This window comes from Elephas maximus, chromosome 4, assembly GCF_024166365.1.
Source record: "Elephas maximus indicus isolate mEleMax1 chromosome 4, mEleMax1 primary haplotype, whole genome shotgun sequence".
In the NCBI taxonomy this organism is placed as follows: Eukaryota; Metazoa; Chordata; class Mammalia; order Proboscidea; family Elephantidae; genus Elephas; species Elephas maximus.
In genome coordinates, this window is record NC_064822.1 from 67,133,828 (window position 1) to 67,151,137 (window position 17,310).

General features: G+C 40.0%; 1 protein-coding gene across 8 annotated transcripts in view; it reads left to right on the plus strand.

Annotated features, from left to right (window-relative positions):
• The window catches only part of LOC126075153 (C-type lectin domain family 12 member A-like), a 99,879-nt gene that overhangs the window by 49,415 nt on the left and 33,154 nt on the right, over positions 1-17,310 (plus strand). For 3 of the 8 annotated variants that reach the window (XM_049882412.1, XM_049882417.1, XM_049882416.1), the window contains 2 exons: positions 6,578-6,740; positions 9,494-10,862. The exons of 1 other annotated variant lie outside the window; for it this stretch is intronic. The gene's annotated coding sequence lies outside the window, so the exon portion shown is untranslated. Of the gene's footprint in view, positions 1-6,577; positions 6,741-9,493; positions 10,863-16,115; positions 16,592-17,310 lie in introns of those variants that run through there. 4 more of the 8 variants (XM_049882414.1, XM_049882415.1, XM_049882413.1 and 1 more) reach the window with 4 other exon arrangements.

A 17,310-nucleotide genomic window follows, 5' to 3' on the forward strand; every position in this document is an offset into this window, starting at 1 on the left:
CTTTTGAATTTCTTGTAGTAGAGCTTTGTAGTTTTCTTTGTATAGGTCTTTTACATCCTTGGTAAGATTTATTCCTAAGTATCTTATCTTCTTGGGGGCTACTGTGAATGGTATTGATTTGGTTATTTCCTCTTCGGTGTTCTTTTTGTTGATGTAGAGGAATCCAAGTGATTTTTGTATGTTTATTTTATAACCTGAGACTCTGCCAAACTCTTCTATTAGTTTCAGTAGTTTTCTGGAGGATTCCTTAGGGTTTTCTGTGTATATAATCATGTCATCTGCAAATAGTGATAACTTTACTTCTTCCTTGCCAATCCGGATACCTTTTATTTCTTTGTCTAGCCTAATTGCCCTGGCTAAGACTTCCAACACGGTGTTGAATAAGAGCGGTGATAAAGGGCATCCTTGTCTGGTTCCCGTTCTCAAGGGAAATGCTTTCAGGTTCTCTCCATTTAGAGTGATATTGGCTGTTGGCTTTGCATAGATGCCCTTTACTATGTTGAGGAATTTTCCTTCAATTCCTATTTTGGTAAGAGTTTTTATCATGAATGGGTGTTGGACTTTGTCAAATGCCTTTTCTGCATCAATTGATAAGATCATGTGGTTTTTATCTTTTGTTTTATTTATGTGATGGATTACATTAATGGTTTTTCTGATATTAAACCAGCCTTGCATACCTGGTATAAATCCCACTTGATCAGGGTGAATTATTTTTTTGATGTGTTGTTGAATTCTATGGGCTAGAATTTTGTTGAGGATTTTTGCATCAATGTTCATGAGGGATATAGGTCTATAATTTTCTTTTTTTGTAATGTCTTTACCTGGTTTTGGTATCAGGGAGATGGTGGCTTCATAGGATGAGTTGGGTAGTATTCCGTCATTTTCTATGCTTTGGAATACCTTTAGTAGTAGTGGTGTTAACTCTTCTCTGAAAGTTTGGTAGAACTCTGCAGTGAAGCCGTCCGGGCCAGGGCTTTTTTTGGTTGGGAGTTTTTTGATTACCGTTTCAATCTCTTTTTTTGTTATGGGTCTATTTAGTTGTTCTACTTCTGAATGTGTTAGTTTAGGTAGGTAGTGTTTTTCCAGGAATTCATCCATTTCTTCTAGGTTTTCAAATTTGTTAGAGTACAATTTTTCATAATAATCTGAAATGATTCTTTTAATTTCATTTGGTTCTGTTGTGATGTGGTCCTTCTCATTTCTTATTCGGGTTATTTGTTTCCTTTCCTGTATTTCTTTAGTTAGTCTAGCCAATGGTTTATCAATTTTGTTAATTTTTTCAAAGAACCAGCTTTTGGCTTTGTTAATTCTTTTGATTGTTTTTCTGTTCTCTAATTCATTTAGTTCAGCTCTAATTTTTATTATTTGTTTTCTTCTGGTGCCTGATGGATTCTTTTGTTGCTCAGTTTCTATTTGTTCAAGTTGTAGGGACAGTTCCCTGGTTTTGGCTCTTTCTTCTTTTTGTATGTGTGCATTTATCGATATAAATTGGCCTCTGAGCACGGCTTTTGCTGTGTCCCAGAGGTTTTGATAGGAAGTATTTTCATTCTCGTTGCTTTCTATGAATTTCCTTATTCCCTCCTTGATGTCTTCTATAACCCAGTCTTTTTTCAGGAGGGTATTGTTCATTTTCCAAGTATTTGATTTCTTTTCCCTCGTTTTTCTGTTATTGATCTCTAGTTTTATTGCCTTGTGGTCTGAGAAGATGCTTTGTAATATTTCGATGTTTTGGACTCTGCAAAGGTTTGTTTTATGACCTAATATGTGGTCTATTCTAGAGAATGTTCCATGTGCGCTAGAAAAAAAAGTATATTTTGCAGCAGTTGGGTGGAGAGTTCTGTATAAGTCAATGAGGTCAAGTTGGTTGATTGTTGTAATTAGATCTTCCGTGTCTCTGTTGAGCTTCTTACTGGATGTCCTGTCCTTCTCCGAAAGTGGTGTGTTGAAGTCTCCTACTATAATTGTGGAGGTATCTATCTCGCTTTTCAATTCTGTTAAAATTTGATTTATGTATCTTGCAGCCCTGTCATTGGGTGCGTAAATATTTAATATGGTTATGTCTGCCTGATCAATTGTCCCTTTTATCATTATATAGTGTCCTTCTTTATCCTTTGTGGTGGATTTAAGTCTAAAGTCTATTTTGTCAGAAATTAATATTGCTACTCCTCTTCTTTTTTGCTTATTGTTTGCTTGATATACTTTTTTCCATCCTTTGAGTTTTAGTTTGTTTGTGTCTCTAAGTCTAAGGTGTGTCTCTTGTAGGCAGCATATAGATGGATCGTGTTTCTTTATCCAGTCTGTGACTCTCTGTCTCTTTATTGGTGCATTTAGTCCATTTACATTCAGGGTAATTATAGATAAATAGGTTTTTAGTGCTGTCATTTTGATGCCTTTTTATGTGTGTTGTTGACAATTTCATTTTTCCACATACGTTTTTGTGCTGAGGCGTTTTTCTTAGTAAATTGTGAGATCCTCATTTTCATAGTGCTTGACTTTATGTTAGTTAGGTCGTTACGTTTTTCTTGGTTTTTATCTTGAGTTATAGAGTTGTTATACCTTTTTGTGGTTACCTTATTATTTACTCCTATTTTTCTAAGTAAAAACCTAACTTGTATTGTTCTATATCGCCTTGTATCACTCTCCATATGGCAGTTCAATGCCTCCTGTATTTAGTCCCTCTTTTTGATTATTGTGATCTTTTACCTATTGACTTCCATGATTCCCTGTTATGTGTATTTTTTTTTTTTAATTAATCTTAATTTGTTTGTTTTTGTGATTTCCCTATTTGAGTTGATATCAGGACGATCTGTTTTGTGACCTTGTGTTGTGCTGATATCTGATATTATTGGTTCTCTGACCAAACAATATCCTTTAGTATTTCTTGTAGCTTTGGTTTGGTTTTTGCAAATTCTCTAAACTTGTGTTTGTCTGTAAATATCTTAATTTCGCCTTCATATTTGAGAGAGAGTTTTGCTGGATATATGATCCTTGGTTGGCAGTTTTTCTCCTTCAGTGTTCTGTATATGTCGTCTCATTCCCTTCTTGCCTGCATGGTTTCTGCTGAGTAGTCAGAACATATTCTTATTGATTCTCCCTTGAAGGAAACCTTTCTTTTCTCCCTGGCTGCTTTTCAAATTTTCTGTTTATCTTTGGTTTTGGTGAGTTTGATGATAATATGTCTTGGTGTTTTTCTTTTTGTATCAATCTTAAATGGGGTTCGATGAGCATCTTGGATAGCTATCCTTTCGTCTTTCATGATGTCAGGGAAGTTTTCTGTCAGGAGTTCTTCAACTATTTTCTCTGTGTTTTCTGTCCCCCCTCCCTGTTCTGGGACTCCAATCACCCGCAGGTTATCCTTCTTGATAGAGTCCCACATAATTCTTAGGGTTTCTTCATTTTTTTAAATTCTTTTATCTGATTTTTTTTCAGCTATGTTGGTGTTGATTCCCTGGTCCTCCAGATGTCCCAGTCTGCATTCTAATTGCTCGAGTCTGCTCCTCTGACTTTCTAGTGTGTTGTCTAATTCTGTTATTTTATTGTTAATCTTTTGGATTTCTGAATGCTGTCTCTCTATGGATTCTTGCAACTTATTAATTTTTCCAGTATGTTCTTGAATAATCTTTTTGAGTTCTTCAACAGTTTTATCAGTGTGTTCCTTGGCTTTTTCTGCAGATATCCTAATTTCATTTGTGATATCATTAAGCATTCTGTAAATCAGTTTTTTATATTCTGTATCTGATAATTCCAAGATTGTATCTTCATTTGGGAAAGATTTTGATTCTTTTGTTTGGGGGGTTGGAGAAGCTGTCACGGTCTGCTTCTTTAAGTGGTTTGATATGGATTGTTGTCTCCGAGCCATCACTGGGAAACTAGTTTTTCCAGAAAATCCGCTAAAAAAAAACTGCAGTCAGATCCCTATCAGAGTTCTCCCTCTGGCTCAGGCTATTCAGATGTTAATGAAGCCGCCTGGGGAGGGTGGGGGAGGGAACAGAGAGATAGGAGAGTAGCACCTCAGAATATAGCCAGAGTTGCTTGTCTTGCTTGGAATGACTATTATATCTGAGATTCCCGCGGGCGCGTCGCCTATGTGTGCTGGCTGTGTGGAGATTGCCCCCGGGGGGTCTGGCCCGCTGGAGTCACGGTCAGATCCTCCGCTTCCAGCCCCACGCCCAGCGTCAAGGCTCCCCTACTGGGACGGTGCACTCTTGACTCCAAAATCAGTCGCTGCCTCCCAGGGACTTCTCGTCCCTCCAGCCACGTGGCCGTGCCGCCTCCGAGACCCAGTTGGGCCTCCTCCCGGGGTTAGTTCAGATGGGTGGAGTAGCTCCCCGTGCTTGTGCCGTGACCGAGTGTCCCGGCTGGGATGCTGTTCTCCCCGCTCCAATACCAGTCGCTGCCTCCCGGGGACTTCTCCTACCGGCTGCGTCCCACGCCGCCCGCACGACCCGGCTGGTCCCCTTCCCGGGGTTAGTTCAGGGGGGTGGAGCAACTCTCCGTGTTTATGGCGTACCTGCGTCCAGTCCAAATCCCTGCGGGATGGTTCCCCGGCTCGGATGCTGCTCTTTCTGCTCCAAGATCAGTCACTGCCTCCCGGGGACTTCTCCTACCGGCTGCATCCCACGCCGCCCGTGGAACCGGCTGGTCCCCCTCCCGGGGTTAGTTCAGGGGGGTGGAGCAGGTCTCTGTGCTTGTGCCGTACCTGACTGGTACGCTGGCTCCAGGCTCTGGAAACAATCGCTGCTTCCCCGTATTAGTTCGTTCTCCGTCTCTAAATCTGTGTTTGTTGTTCAGGGTTCGTAGATTGTTATGTATGTGATCGATTCACTTGTTTTTCCGTGTCTTTGTTGTAAGAGGGATCCGAGGTAGCGTCTGCTTAGTCCGCCATCTTGGCTCCGCCTCCCGAACGTTAAAATTTTAACCAAGGCAAGCTTGCTTTTCCAGTATTAGGGTCTTCGGGATAAAAGGGGACATCTTGGTTGATGCCCCCCAAATTCTTTCTCCACAGATTTTTCTGAACTCTCTGAGATTGCAGAAGGGACCTATGATGTTGTTTTGGGTGCCTGCAAGTCAATTCTGACTCATAGCAACCATATAGGACAGTGTAGAACTGTCCCATCAGGCTTCCTCGTCTGTAATCTTTATGGGAGCAGATACCCAAGTCTTTTCTTCTACAAAACTGCTGGTGGGTTAGAAGTGTTGACCTTTTGGTTAGCAGCTGAGCACTGAAGCACTGCATGACCAGGGCTGCTTCTCTGTATTAGGTGCTAGCACTCTCACCTTGCTTACGCACCATGTAGAGGCTTCTCACTACAAGTCAAGATTCAGCACCCTAAATGTCTTCACTGACTTCTCCTCCTGGTCACAAGGCAGACAACCAGACAACCTGGCCAAGGACATTCTGGGCCTCATAAAAAGAGAAAGAAATTGCAGGACCAAGACACTATGTCCAACAGGAGTAGGGAGAGTACACATAGGACTAGCTTCTCAGGCTGCTGGCTCAAGGGGGTGGGGGGAGGGGCATAACATTAGATAAGAGAGAGTTTATTGATTTGGGGACATGTTTCTAAGATAGAGTCTTTAGCAACCTGGAAAAAACTCTGGGATAAGGTGCAAACATTGTAATAGGATTGCTTCTAGAAGAATGAAAATATGAATGGTCCACACTAAACAAGGAAGAAATGCCATAATTGCCTTGGCAGAAAAAACAGAGGAATAAAATGTTCAAAGATGTAGCAGTATTAGAGTGGGTATATTATATACTGGTAGGTTTCCTAAACCCGTCAGAGGACTGAATTCTATGTAAGGTCTGTAGAATGCAAACTCTTCCAAAGCAATAATGCATGTACTGGCTATAGGGTCACCATCCTGAGGAAGTTGACTTCCTTGGTATGACTCTCCTTTGGAGACAAGTGCAGGGTTGCATTCCTGCAGAGAAGCAGCTTCCACAGAAACAATGATTCCAGAAAGACAATGGTGTCTATGGAGAAAGCCTTTCCCAGAGATGCAGCATCTTTCTCAAAGGCAACAGGTACCACATAATCTGTGTCCTCCACAAAAGGGGAAAACTTCACAGGACTCACCAAGAGCTCCCCCTTTGTCGTCCCACAAATGGAGGTCAGATAAACACGACTTCTTGAAATGTTCCCCCTCCCAAACTGTAGCAGGCTAAATAATGGACACCCAAGGATATAGCAGGTAAGAGCTTAGCAAAACGTCAGCAGTTTGAATCCGCCAGTCTCTCCTTGGAAACCCTAGGGGACAGTTTTATTATGTCCTATAGGATCACTATGAGTTGGAATTGACTTGATGTCAACAAGTTTGATTTTGGTTTTTAAGGATATGAGGGCTTAATTCCTGGAAACTGTAGATGTTACCTTATCAGGAGAAGGGTCCTGGTAGATGTGATTAAGTTAAGGATCTTCAGATGGGGAGATAAACCTGGCTAAAATCCACCAGGTGCTCCTTGGAAACCTTACGGAGCAGTTTTACTCTGTCCTGTAGTGTCGCTGTGAGTTGAAATCGACTTGGCAGCAACAGTTTTGTTTTTGTTTTTTTTTGGTTATGTGCGACCACAAAGGCTGAAAATGAGTGATGTGACCATAAATCAAGCAATGCTGCCAACCCTTGGCAAGAAGTCGTTCTCCCATAGATCCTCTAGAAGGAGTAGGACCCTCCCTACACCATGATTTCAGCTCACTGAAATTGATTTTTGGACTTCTGGCCTCCAGAACTGTGAAGAAGTAAGTCTCTGTTTTTAAGCCACTAAAGTTTTGGTGGAAATTCTGGTGGCATAGTTTTTAAGAGTTTAGCTGCCAACCAAAAGGTCAGCAGTTCGAATCCACCGGGAGGTGCTCCTTGGAAACCCTATAGGGCAGTTCTACTGTGACCTGTAGGGTCACTGTGAGTTGGAATTGACTCGGAGACAATGACTTTGTTTTTCTCTTTTGTTTGGTTTAAGCTTTGGGTAATTTGTTATGTCGTTCACAGGCTAATAAACACACAGGCCTTCCAAGATCCAGACTCTTCCCCACTGTAACTCCTCTATAACGTCCCTTAGCGGTCCTCCCCACACCACACAGTTGCAGTGGCTGCTTCTGTGACTGAGCACTGGCTGATGCAATTGTCCTGGGAACCAGATTAAGGAAAAAATTATGGGATTTTTTTTTTCTTTTAAATATCCAGATTTAAAATCATCAACGACTCAACTCCACTCTTAAATTGGACACTGACACTCTACGGTATGCGTAACAAAAATGCGCGTATGTTACCACTTATATAAAAAAAAAAAAAATTTTTTTCTGAAATCAAGTGCTTATTGAAGGCCAGCTTTTGGAAGACTAAATGTCAGCAGCAGTAGAGTATAGCGTTAGAGTGTAAACAGAGCAGAGCTTGACAGAACTTTCTGGAGTATGGTCATTTTCTGTATCTTCACCTGGTTATTACACATGGATGCATACACACATTAAAACCCATCATCTGTTGCATATTCTTCAGTTTTATGTTCTTAGCTCATGGACCATACAAAAACTGAGTGGAATTGGTCATGGATTATTAACCCAGGTTAAACATAATAAATAAACTAACAAACAAAAAAGTTGTGTAAAATATAAAAGATTAATACATTCTACACAAGTAGGATTTATCCCATAAATGAAAATACAGTTCACTGTTTGAAACTAACTGGGGTAATTCTTTATATAAAATGGTTAGAAAGGGACATATGATTTTGTCAAATGGCATTTGATGAAATTCAATAATCAATATGATTATGCCCTATCTAATAAAGTAGAAATGAGAGAAAATTACTGAAGTATGTTAAATATTAGACAAAAACCACAAAAATAATCATACTGAGAGGCATAATGTTGGTGATCTATTCTAAGACAAGGATGCATACTACAAGTACAAGTACTCTAATTTAATCTGAATGTATCTAGGTAATGCAATAAAAGGAAAAATGAAAATATCAGTATTGCATTGTATATGTTGTTGTTGTTAGGTGCCATCAAATCAATTCGATCTCATAGGGACCCCACGTACAACAGAACAAAGCACTGCCTGGTCCTGCACCATCATCACAATCGTTGTTATGCTAAAGCCCATTTTTGCAACCACTGTCAATCCCTCTCGTTGAGGGTCTTCCTCTTTTTCACTGACCGTCTACTTTACCAAGCATTATGTGTATCTCCTGGGGCTGATCCTTCCTGATAACATGTCCAAAGCAAGTGAGACATAGTCTCATCACCCTTGCTTCAAAGGAACATTCTGGTCATACAACTTCCAACACAGATCTGTTCTTTCTTTTTGCAGTCCACGGTATATTCGATATTCTTCTCCAAAACTGCAATTTAAAGGCATCAATTCTTCTTTGCTCTTCCTTATCCATTCGAACAGAACAAGGGGATACTGTGTGGCTTAAACAGGAAAGATGTGTGTCCGGGTTATCTCCTTTCATTATACTTAATCTGTACGATGAGCTAATAATCTGAGAAGCTAGATGTACGAAGAAGATTGTGGCATCAGGATTGGAGGAAGACTCATTAACAATCTGAAAAATACGGATGACACAACCTTGTTTGCTGAAAACTAAGACTACTTGAAGCACTTATGAAAATCAAAGACTATAGCCTTCAGCAACACTTCAAGATAAAGAAAATAAAACTCTCACAACTGGACTAATAGGCAACACCATAATAAAGGAAGAAAATGTTGAAGTTGTCAAGGATTTCATCTTATATGGATTCGCAATCAATGTTCATGGAAGCAGCAGTCAAGAAATCAAACAACCTACTTCACGGAACAAATCTGCTGCAAAACACCTCTTTAAGGTGTTAAAAAGCAAAGATGTCATTTTGAGGACTTAGTGCGGCTGACCCCAAGCCATGGTATTTTCAATCGCCTCATATGCAGACAAATGCTGAACAATGAATAAGGAAGACCAAAAAAGACTTCATGTCTTTGAATTATGGTGTTGGTGAAGAATATTGAATACACCATGGACTTCCAGCATAATGAACAAATCCAGCTTGGAAAAAGTACAGCCAGAGTGCTCCTTAGAAGTGAAGATGGTGAAACTTTGTCTCATGTATTTTGGACATATCAGAAGGGGCGAGCCCCTGGAGAAGAACATCGTGCTTGGTAGAGGGTCAGTGAAAAAGAGGAAGACCCTCCAGGGGATGGGTTGACACAATGCTGCAACAATGGGCTCAAACATAGTAAAGACTGTTAGGATGGTGCAGGACTGGGCAGTGTTTCATTCTGTTGTACATAGGGTCACCATGAGTTGGAACCAACTAGACCACACGTTACAACAACAACCCGATTGCTCAAAGTCATCCCAAAATTTCTTTGGTTCACAGTTGGATATCATTTCCTACTGTCTTATGCTTTTTTCTTTGATTGTCTGTCTTTATTTCTCTGTTTATATCATATCCTTAGGATTTTGAGATCCTCAGTCATATTGTTTATTCTGTGGTGTGTCCTTTTCTTTCAGAGCCCTCCTTCCCAGAATCCTCAGTTCTCCTGCTTCATTCTGGAAGAGTGGTTTGCAAGGCCTGCTGCACTATTCATCCTGGGACTTTCATCACTGCTCTCCTGGGCATTGTCATGAGCACAGGAGTCATATCCCATGCCCTTCACTTTTTTGGTTTATTCCAACTTTTGCTGAATTGTTATTTTTTCAGTGGGTGCTAGATTCACAAATTGGTCAGTTTAGACATAGCCAGTGATGAAGGGTTTCTGACAAAGAGGAAAGAAAAAGGTTAAAGAATTCTGAACAAAGAAACTCACCTGAATCGCCAATTGTGTAGGAAGTTACTGGAGTGGACCAGGGACTCCAGAGGTTGATACATGAATTAATTCTTATTCATGTCAGATGAGGACACTGAGGATTTGATATATTTCTAACCTTGCTTAGAATTGACAAGGGATTCGTTTTGGGCCAGAAATTGAAAATAGGGAACATATTATGAAGAAACAGAAGGAGAGAGGAAAGATAAAGAAAACAGAAAACCTTTAAAATGGTAGTGAAAATAATTACTTTTAGAAATTATTCTGACTCGAATTATGATTTCAGGAAATAACAGAGATGGTAGGCACAGTACCATAGTGGGAAATCAGCGTATTTGTATTGAATAACAAAGGTCTTGAGATCTTTGCATTGGATAGTCCTGGTACCTGGAACACTCTTCCTCTCTAACACCGGGACTTGTTTTTCATGTGATTCATGTCTCTGCTCAAAGGTCAGCTCTGCAGGGAGGTCTTCCATGAACACCCTATTTTAAATAACCCTTCCTTCCTTCCTTTGTCACACTTTTCTTTATCTTGTTTTAGTTCTCTTCATAGTACTTATCACTACTTAGCAGTATAACTTTACCCTTGGGAAATATATATATATGATTGTATATTTACAAAGAAATATATGTAGCATAGAGTACAATCACCATTAAGAGAAATATTTTTCTACAATTTACTCTGAAATAATGCCCAGCACATAGTAGGCATTCATTAATATTTGTAGAATGAAGGAATAAATGAATATTTCTGAAGCCCTAAGTAAAAATATTGATTTTCCTTTTCAAGGTTAAATTGGCAAAGTTCAGCTATGAAATAAAACGCATTGCCCTTAGGTTTACGAAGACAAAGTTTATTATATTGGATTGGGATGTTTATCTGTACCTGTAAGAAGAAAGCAGGTGCCTTGGCGATGAGGTGAACAATTACACAAGTTTTCTAAAAGAAGTTTATGCTATCGACAGATTTTTATCTAGGTTATTTCGTGACAATCAAAGCACATTTGGAAGGATGGGGAAACACTTGTTCCTTCAGGAAACCTCTAAGTATGTGAAATTCTGAGCTTCGCAGTGAGTCTTGGTTTTTTTTTTTTTCCATTTCATCAAGATTTACAAATGAGAACATGCTTTTCCTAAAATGTGTATTTTTATATTCGATTTGTTAACACTAAGTGAAATATTCCTAAACTTCTGCCTTTTCAATGTTTTTATCATTCCCCATTTTTATCCAAACACACTGCATCCTAAACACAATGTGTTCTATTAGGAAGAGAGAAAGAGAATGTCCACCAGGCTCCTGATTACACAAATAAGGGTAAAAAAAAAAAAAAAGCTAAGTGAGCACACAAATATAATTAGCCCATTTTAAGCCTGTCTTTGTTCTGAATAAGACTCAGTATTATTCCCTCTTCTATTCTCATTCAATTTCTTTTCCTCTGTCACGGTCTGTATTGGTTGTTTGAGTAGTTGTATCCCTAATGTCCAGGACACTGCCAAGTACATAAATGATTGATAAATAATGTTCAATAAGAAAAACAATACCGATATCAACAATTCTTATGTTAACAGTCTAGGACTGTCTTCTGAGCTGAAGATTTATTTATTACATTGCCTACTCAATATTTCAAAATCACATACAATTTAGTCTAGAATTGAACTCATAGTTTTAACTCCCCAGTATGTTTGATCCTATTCCAATATCTTTACCATATTTAAAGACACCAATCTATGTAATTTTGCAAGATCCATGACAATGTATCAATAAGTATTTTTTAAGAACTTTTCTTTCTGGATGTGGGGCCAAGATGGCAGAGAAGTCAGACATTTCCTGTGGTCCTTCTTACAACAAAGAAAAAAAGAGTGAATCAATTATGTATGACAATCTAGGAATTCTGAACATCAAGGGCAAAGTTAAGGAATCAGACTGAGTGGCGGGGAGGAAGCACCATTCAGAAGCAGCAAGCAGTCACCAGATCTGACCCAGAGGGAACCCGCAATCCACAGGCCAAATCCGCTGGCATAAATCTCCTGAGGCAAGCAGTGGGTTTCAGGACGTGTTTTCCACGTTGGGAGAGACCGAGTCATGGAGATTCCACTCACACCTCCCAAATCAGCAAAAAGCAGCGTTCAATCTCCAAGAGATAAGTAAACACATCGGATCTATTGCAGAGATCAAAAAATAACCCTTTGGAAAAAAACTCACTCCCATTTACCTGACTCCTCCCTACTCTGCATCAGTCAGGAGCTGGCTTCAGTGACAGCTGCACTCCCTGGGTCAGAAGTAGGATCTGTGGCACAACATGAGACATTCTCCGCTTCATTTCCTGGGCTGAGTTGTTTCTCTTTAGTATTTTCATTCCTGTTGAGTCTGTATTTGCTGAGTCTTTATATTTTTCTTGTTTTTTATTTTGATGTGTAGGATTGTTAGTTTCCTTTGTGGTTACCTTAATATTTACCCCTCTTTTTCTAAGTTTAAACCAATCTTTTATTTCTTCGTATAGCCTTGACTTCCTCTCCATATGAAAGATCTATGAGTACATATTTTAGTCCCTCTTATTTTTTTAATGCTGTCGTCTCATACATATTGAAGCCTCTGTTCCCCTATTTTCAGAATTTTAGCTTTGATTTATTTTTGTGACTTCCCTATATAAAGGTTGATATGCGGTTGCTCTGTCGTGTATTGTAGTCTTGGGTTATTATCTGATGTTATTGATTTTCTAGCCAGAAGAGTCAGTATAGTATTTCCTATAATTTTGTTTTGGATTTTACAAATTCCCTAAATTTCTGTTTATCTGGAAGTCCCGAATTTCACCATCATACTTGAGAGACGGTTTTGCTGGATATATAATTCTTGGCTGGCAATTTGTTTTTTTCCTTCAAGGCTTTATATATGTCATCCCACTGCCTTCTTTCCAGCACAGTTTCTGCTGAGTAGTCCAAGCTGTGTCTTACTGACTGTCCTTTGTAAGTGACTTTTTGTTTATCCGTAGCCACTCTTAAAATTCTCTCTTTGGTTTTGGCGAGTTTGATTATAATATGACTTGGTAACTTTCTTTGGGGATCTACCTTGTGTGGGAATAGATGAGCATCGTGGGTAGATCTCTTTCTTCTTTCACGATATCAGGGGAGATTTCTGGCAACAAATCGTCAACAATTCTCTCTGTATTTTCTGTTATCCTCCCCCCTCTTTCTGGTACTCCAATCACTTGTAAGTTATTTCTCTTGAGAGAAAGAGCTTCACATAATTCTTAGGATTTCTTCATTTTTAAAAAATCCTTTTATCTGATTTTTCCTCAAATATGTTTGTGTCAAGTGCTTTATCTTCATTCTCATTAATTCTCACTTCCACTTCCTCAATTCTGCTACTATGACTTTCTATTGAGTTGTCTAATTCTGAAATTTTATTGTTAACATTCTGAATTTCTGTTTGGTGTCTTTCTATGGATTCTTGCATTCTATTAAACTTGTCATTATGCTCTTCTCTAATCTTCTTAAGTTCCTCTAATGGTATGTCTGTACATTCCCTAGATTTTTCTGCATTTTGCCTGATCTCTTGACGAGTTTGGTATATTAATCTTTTGTATTCTACCTCTGGTAGTTCCAGGAAGTTCTCTTCATCCAGAAGATTCTTTGTTTTGGGACTGTGCTGAAGTCAGCATGATCTGCCTCTGCCTATTTATGTGAATTGATACTGACTGTTGTTTCCAAGCCATCAATAAGTGATTGTATTTATTTTATGTTTGATTACTGTGTCCTAGCTTCTTGTTTGGTTTTGCTTTGATATACCTAAATAGGCTCCTTGAGTGAGCTAGTTTGATTATTGGTGCCTTCGAAGCTCTAAAGTCCTATCAGCAGGTGGTTAGAGCTGTTAATAGGTATATGAGCCCAGGAGTCTGTTTACTTTCCTTGTATGTATTCAGCTCAAGTATCCAGGTAGCCATTCACCAAGTGTGTGGTCCAGGCCCTCACCTACAGCTTAGACTAGCAGCACTAATAGGTGCAGGCATAGGTATCTTGTTGTAGTAGAGGGTCAAGTGCTGAGCAAGGCAGGGACCGACAACCACTCTGAATGTCTGTGCGGAAAGCATGTCCTTGTTCTCTATAGCATATACGTTGGTGGGTTTTGCAGCCAGACTATGGACACCCAGTGCTGTTGGCTGTAGGGACTGGAAGCACCACTTATTCCTGAACCACTGCTGTGGGTGGCTCGGTGGTGTGGGTGAAGTCACCAGTCCTCAGGTCCCTGATATTGGTAGGTGAGGACCCTCCTTAGTAGGTACAATGGTGTCAAATATCAGTACCCTGCCCCTCCACCATATAGCCGATGCAGCTAAAGTTAGACTTTAGGTGAATACCCTGTTGTACTGTGCTAATGTGGGTGTGAGGATGTGGCAACATTGGTGGCATAATGGTTAAGTGCTATAGCTGATAACCAAGAGGTTGGAGGTTCAAATCAGGCAGGCACCCCTTGGAAACGTTATGGGGAAGTTCTACTCTCCTATAGGGTAGCTATGAGTCAGAATCTATTTGACGGCAGTGGCTTTTGGTTAATGAGAGTGTACACTGCTGAAGTGGGCCCACATGGGTCTATGAGGTAGTGAAAGGCATTCAAAGCCCATGGACCCCTTATGCCTGTGCCTAGGCAAAGGAGATGTGTCTGCCCTGCATTCCTGGTTTAGGAGAGCTGGCAGGTTATTTTTTCCCTGTTTGTTAATTTGTTCCCTCTCCAAGGCCAGGAAAATGGCTCAGAATGCACAATGGATCCTACTTCAGGCCCAGGGCATGCAGCAATCTCTGAAGCCAGGCAGATCCAGTATAGAGCAGGAAGGGGGCAGGTAAATGAGAGAGAGTATTTTTTTTTTTCCCAAAGGACCCTTTTTGATCCCCCATGGTTGGCTAGATGCATGTATTTATCTGTTGCCATTTGAGCACCACTTTTCACTGGTTCTGGAGGCTTGAGCAGACCCTCCACTACTCGGTCTCTCCCAACGTGGAAAACGCATCCTGAGTGCCACTGTTTGCCTCACCACTGGTGCCAGTGGATTCAGCTGGCAGGGTGCTGTTTCTGCTGTGTCAGGTCTGGCAACTCCTTGCTGCTTCTGAACCGTCTCTCCCTCCTCCGGTCATATCAGTCCGATTCCTCAAATTTGCCTTTGATGCCCAGGGCTCCTAGATTCTCACATATAATCGATTCATGTTTTTGGGAGTGCCTTTGTTGTAAGAGGGACCAGAAGAAGCTTCTGACTACTCTGCCATCTTGGCTCTGCCTCCAGAGAGCTATCATTTAAAAGCTTTAATTCAAGCCACTCAGGTGTTACTAATTGAGTAATATGAGGCCCAGCTATTTCCCCAAGCTTACAAATTTACTGAGTATTAGAAAAGGACTAAAACATATGTGACCCTCGTGTTTCCTGCCCTACCTCTGCCCCCATAACCTCCTCACCCTCAATCAAAATATACTCTGCTCCCTCGAGCACAGTGTTTGTGCCCGATTGGAATGAGCTATGAATGTTGCTTCCTGGGTTTTGGATTCTGCTTTTAAAGTGTGTCCCAAACTTGGTGATATAACGTAGCATCTTTTCCTGTTATCAATGCTCATAACACTATCTTTCCTAAATTTACTTCTTCTAGTTCATTTTTCAGTTTTGCAAGAGATGATTCTGTCAGCTCACTGTACAATGCCCTAATCTTTCTGGGAAATCAGTGAAAGTGTTCTTATTCATAACAATATTTTAACATTTGGTTTTCACTGAGTAATACTGGTTATTTATGAACAAAATATTGATCTATCCATTTAACAATGGTCATTTAACATCTATTATATGGTTGTTTCATGGGGCAGTTCTACTCTGTCCTATCGGGTTGCTATGAGTTGGAATCGACTCGACAGCACTGGGTTTTTGGGATGATGCTAGATATTCAGGATACAATAAATCTGCTCTGTACTGTCTAACTATGTGCCTAAATGTGAGCCAGGAACTTGGCTTTCCTCAGTTTCAACTCTGAAATGTTTAAAATGGATAAATACAAATGTACACACTATCTTCCTCCCAGAAATCAGGTTATTATAATTCAAGCAGTTAAGAAAAGTCAACCTGATCTATAAACTCTGAGGAGGGAATTGTCTCTTCAAAAGTTAAAGCTTTTAAAAAATATGTCTCCCTTCTTACTGGCTTGCTTGTCTTTTTTTTTTTTTTTGGATAATCTCCCCTTTGTGTAGCTCATCGCTCATAGGAACCTCTCTGTTTTTATCTTCTTTTTCTCTTAGTAGCATCTTTCTGAATGTTGTATTGCTCCATTAATGTTCTACCGAAAGACGTCTGCTATTACCTTCTCAGGAGTATGTTTAATTCAAAACAACAAGACGGTATTGAAATGGGAAGGATACAGAATTTTCTGTGTGAATGAATTTACCTGTGGTTTATCTGGGAGTTAGGACTGGAGTAAACACTGCGTGTAATGTTAATGCCATTCTCATAAGCCCAAGCTGGTTACCGACTTTATACAACCAAAAGAAATAGCCTGGGTAGTCCTAGGTCTAGGATGTGTGGTTTGCCCTCAATTTTTTTTTGAAAATGTATATACTGAAAAATCACATTCCCTCCTTAGTATCATTTCTTCAATTTAGGGCGCTTTATAAGAGAAAGTTAGACACAAAAGAGTAGTGGAAAGTTGAGAATAATATAGTTCTGAAATTCTCAGTAGGGCAAAGTTAGATCACACCAGACCTTCAAATCAGATCTTCCTCATTCAACCTCGGCTGACAAAGCAATATTGGAACAGACCCAAATTTCTAAAATGTAGGTAACCCAGAACAATAAAGGGAATGGGAAAAATAATTGGTGGAAGCCCTGCTGGAAAATTAATTTCCCTCTTAGAAAGCAAGACCAGCATGTGCATTGCATAGCAACCAAATCTCTTGCCTGGCAGAGTCAGAAACAGTTGTGCCCCACTCAGAGATGGTGGCCAACCTTGGGGCTTTGAATGCCTATCAAGCTCTACAGCCCTGGAAACAATCCAATCTGCATCAGGATCCTGAAAGGGATCACTATGCCTCTTTCAACTCTCCCATTCCAGGGTTTTGACTCCTAACTTTCCTTATTCCAGTTATCATTTCAGTTCATCACATTTAAAAGCTGAGAACTGTTCTGATTTCACTTTGTAGCCCATGACATAACTGGTTCAAACCAGTTCAAAGCCCTGGATTGCAGGACTTAAATCCCAGCGTGGATATATCACCCCAACAGCAGCAGCTTCTCTGAAGTTTGGTGTGATAAACGCAGCAATGGTGTAACTGAATTGTGCTGTATTTGTTCAGTAATGCCCAAAGAAGTAACTTATGCTACTCTCCAACTTCCCAGTCTTTCTAAGACGAAAACACTCCAGGACAGCTACACTCTAAGGAGAACAGATAAAATTCTCTGAAAAGGTTAAGCTAATCCAGACGCAAGGAACTGTGTTGGTGGTTGTGGACAGATTTATGGCCTGTCACATATCTGCTGATATGTTTTTCTTATTT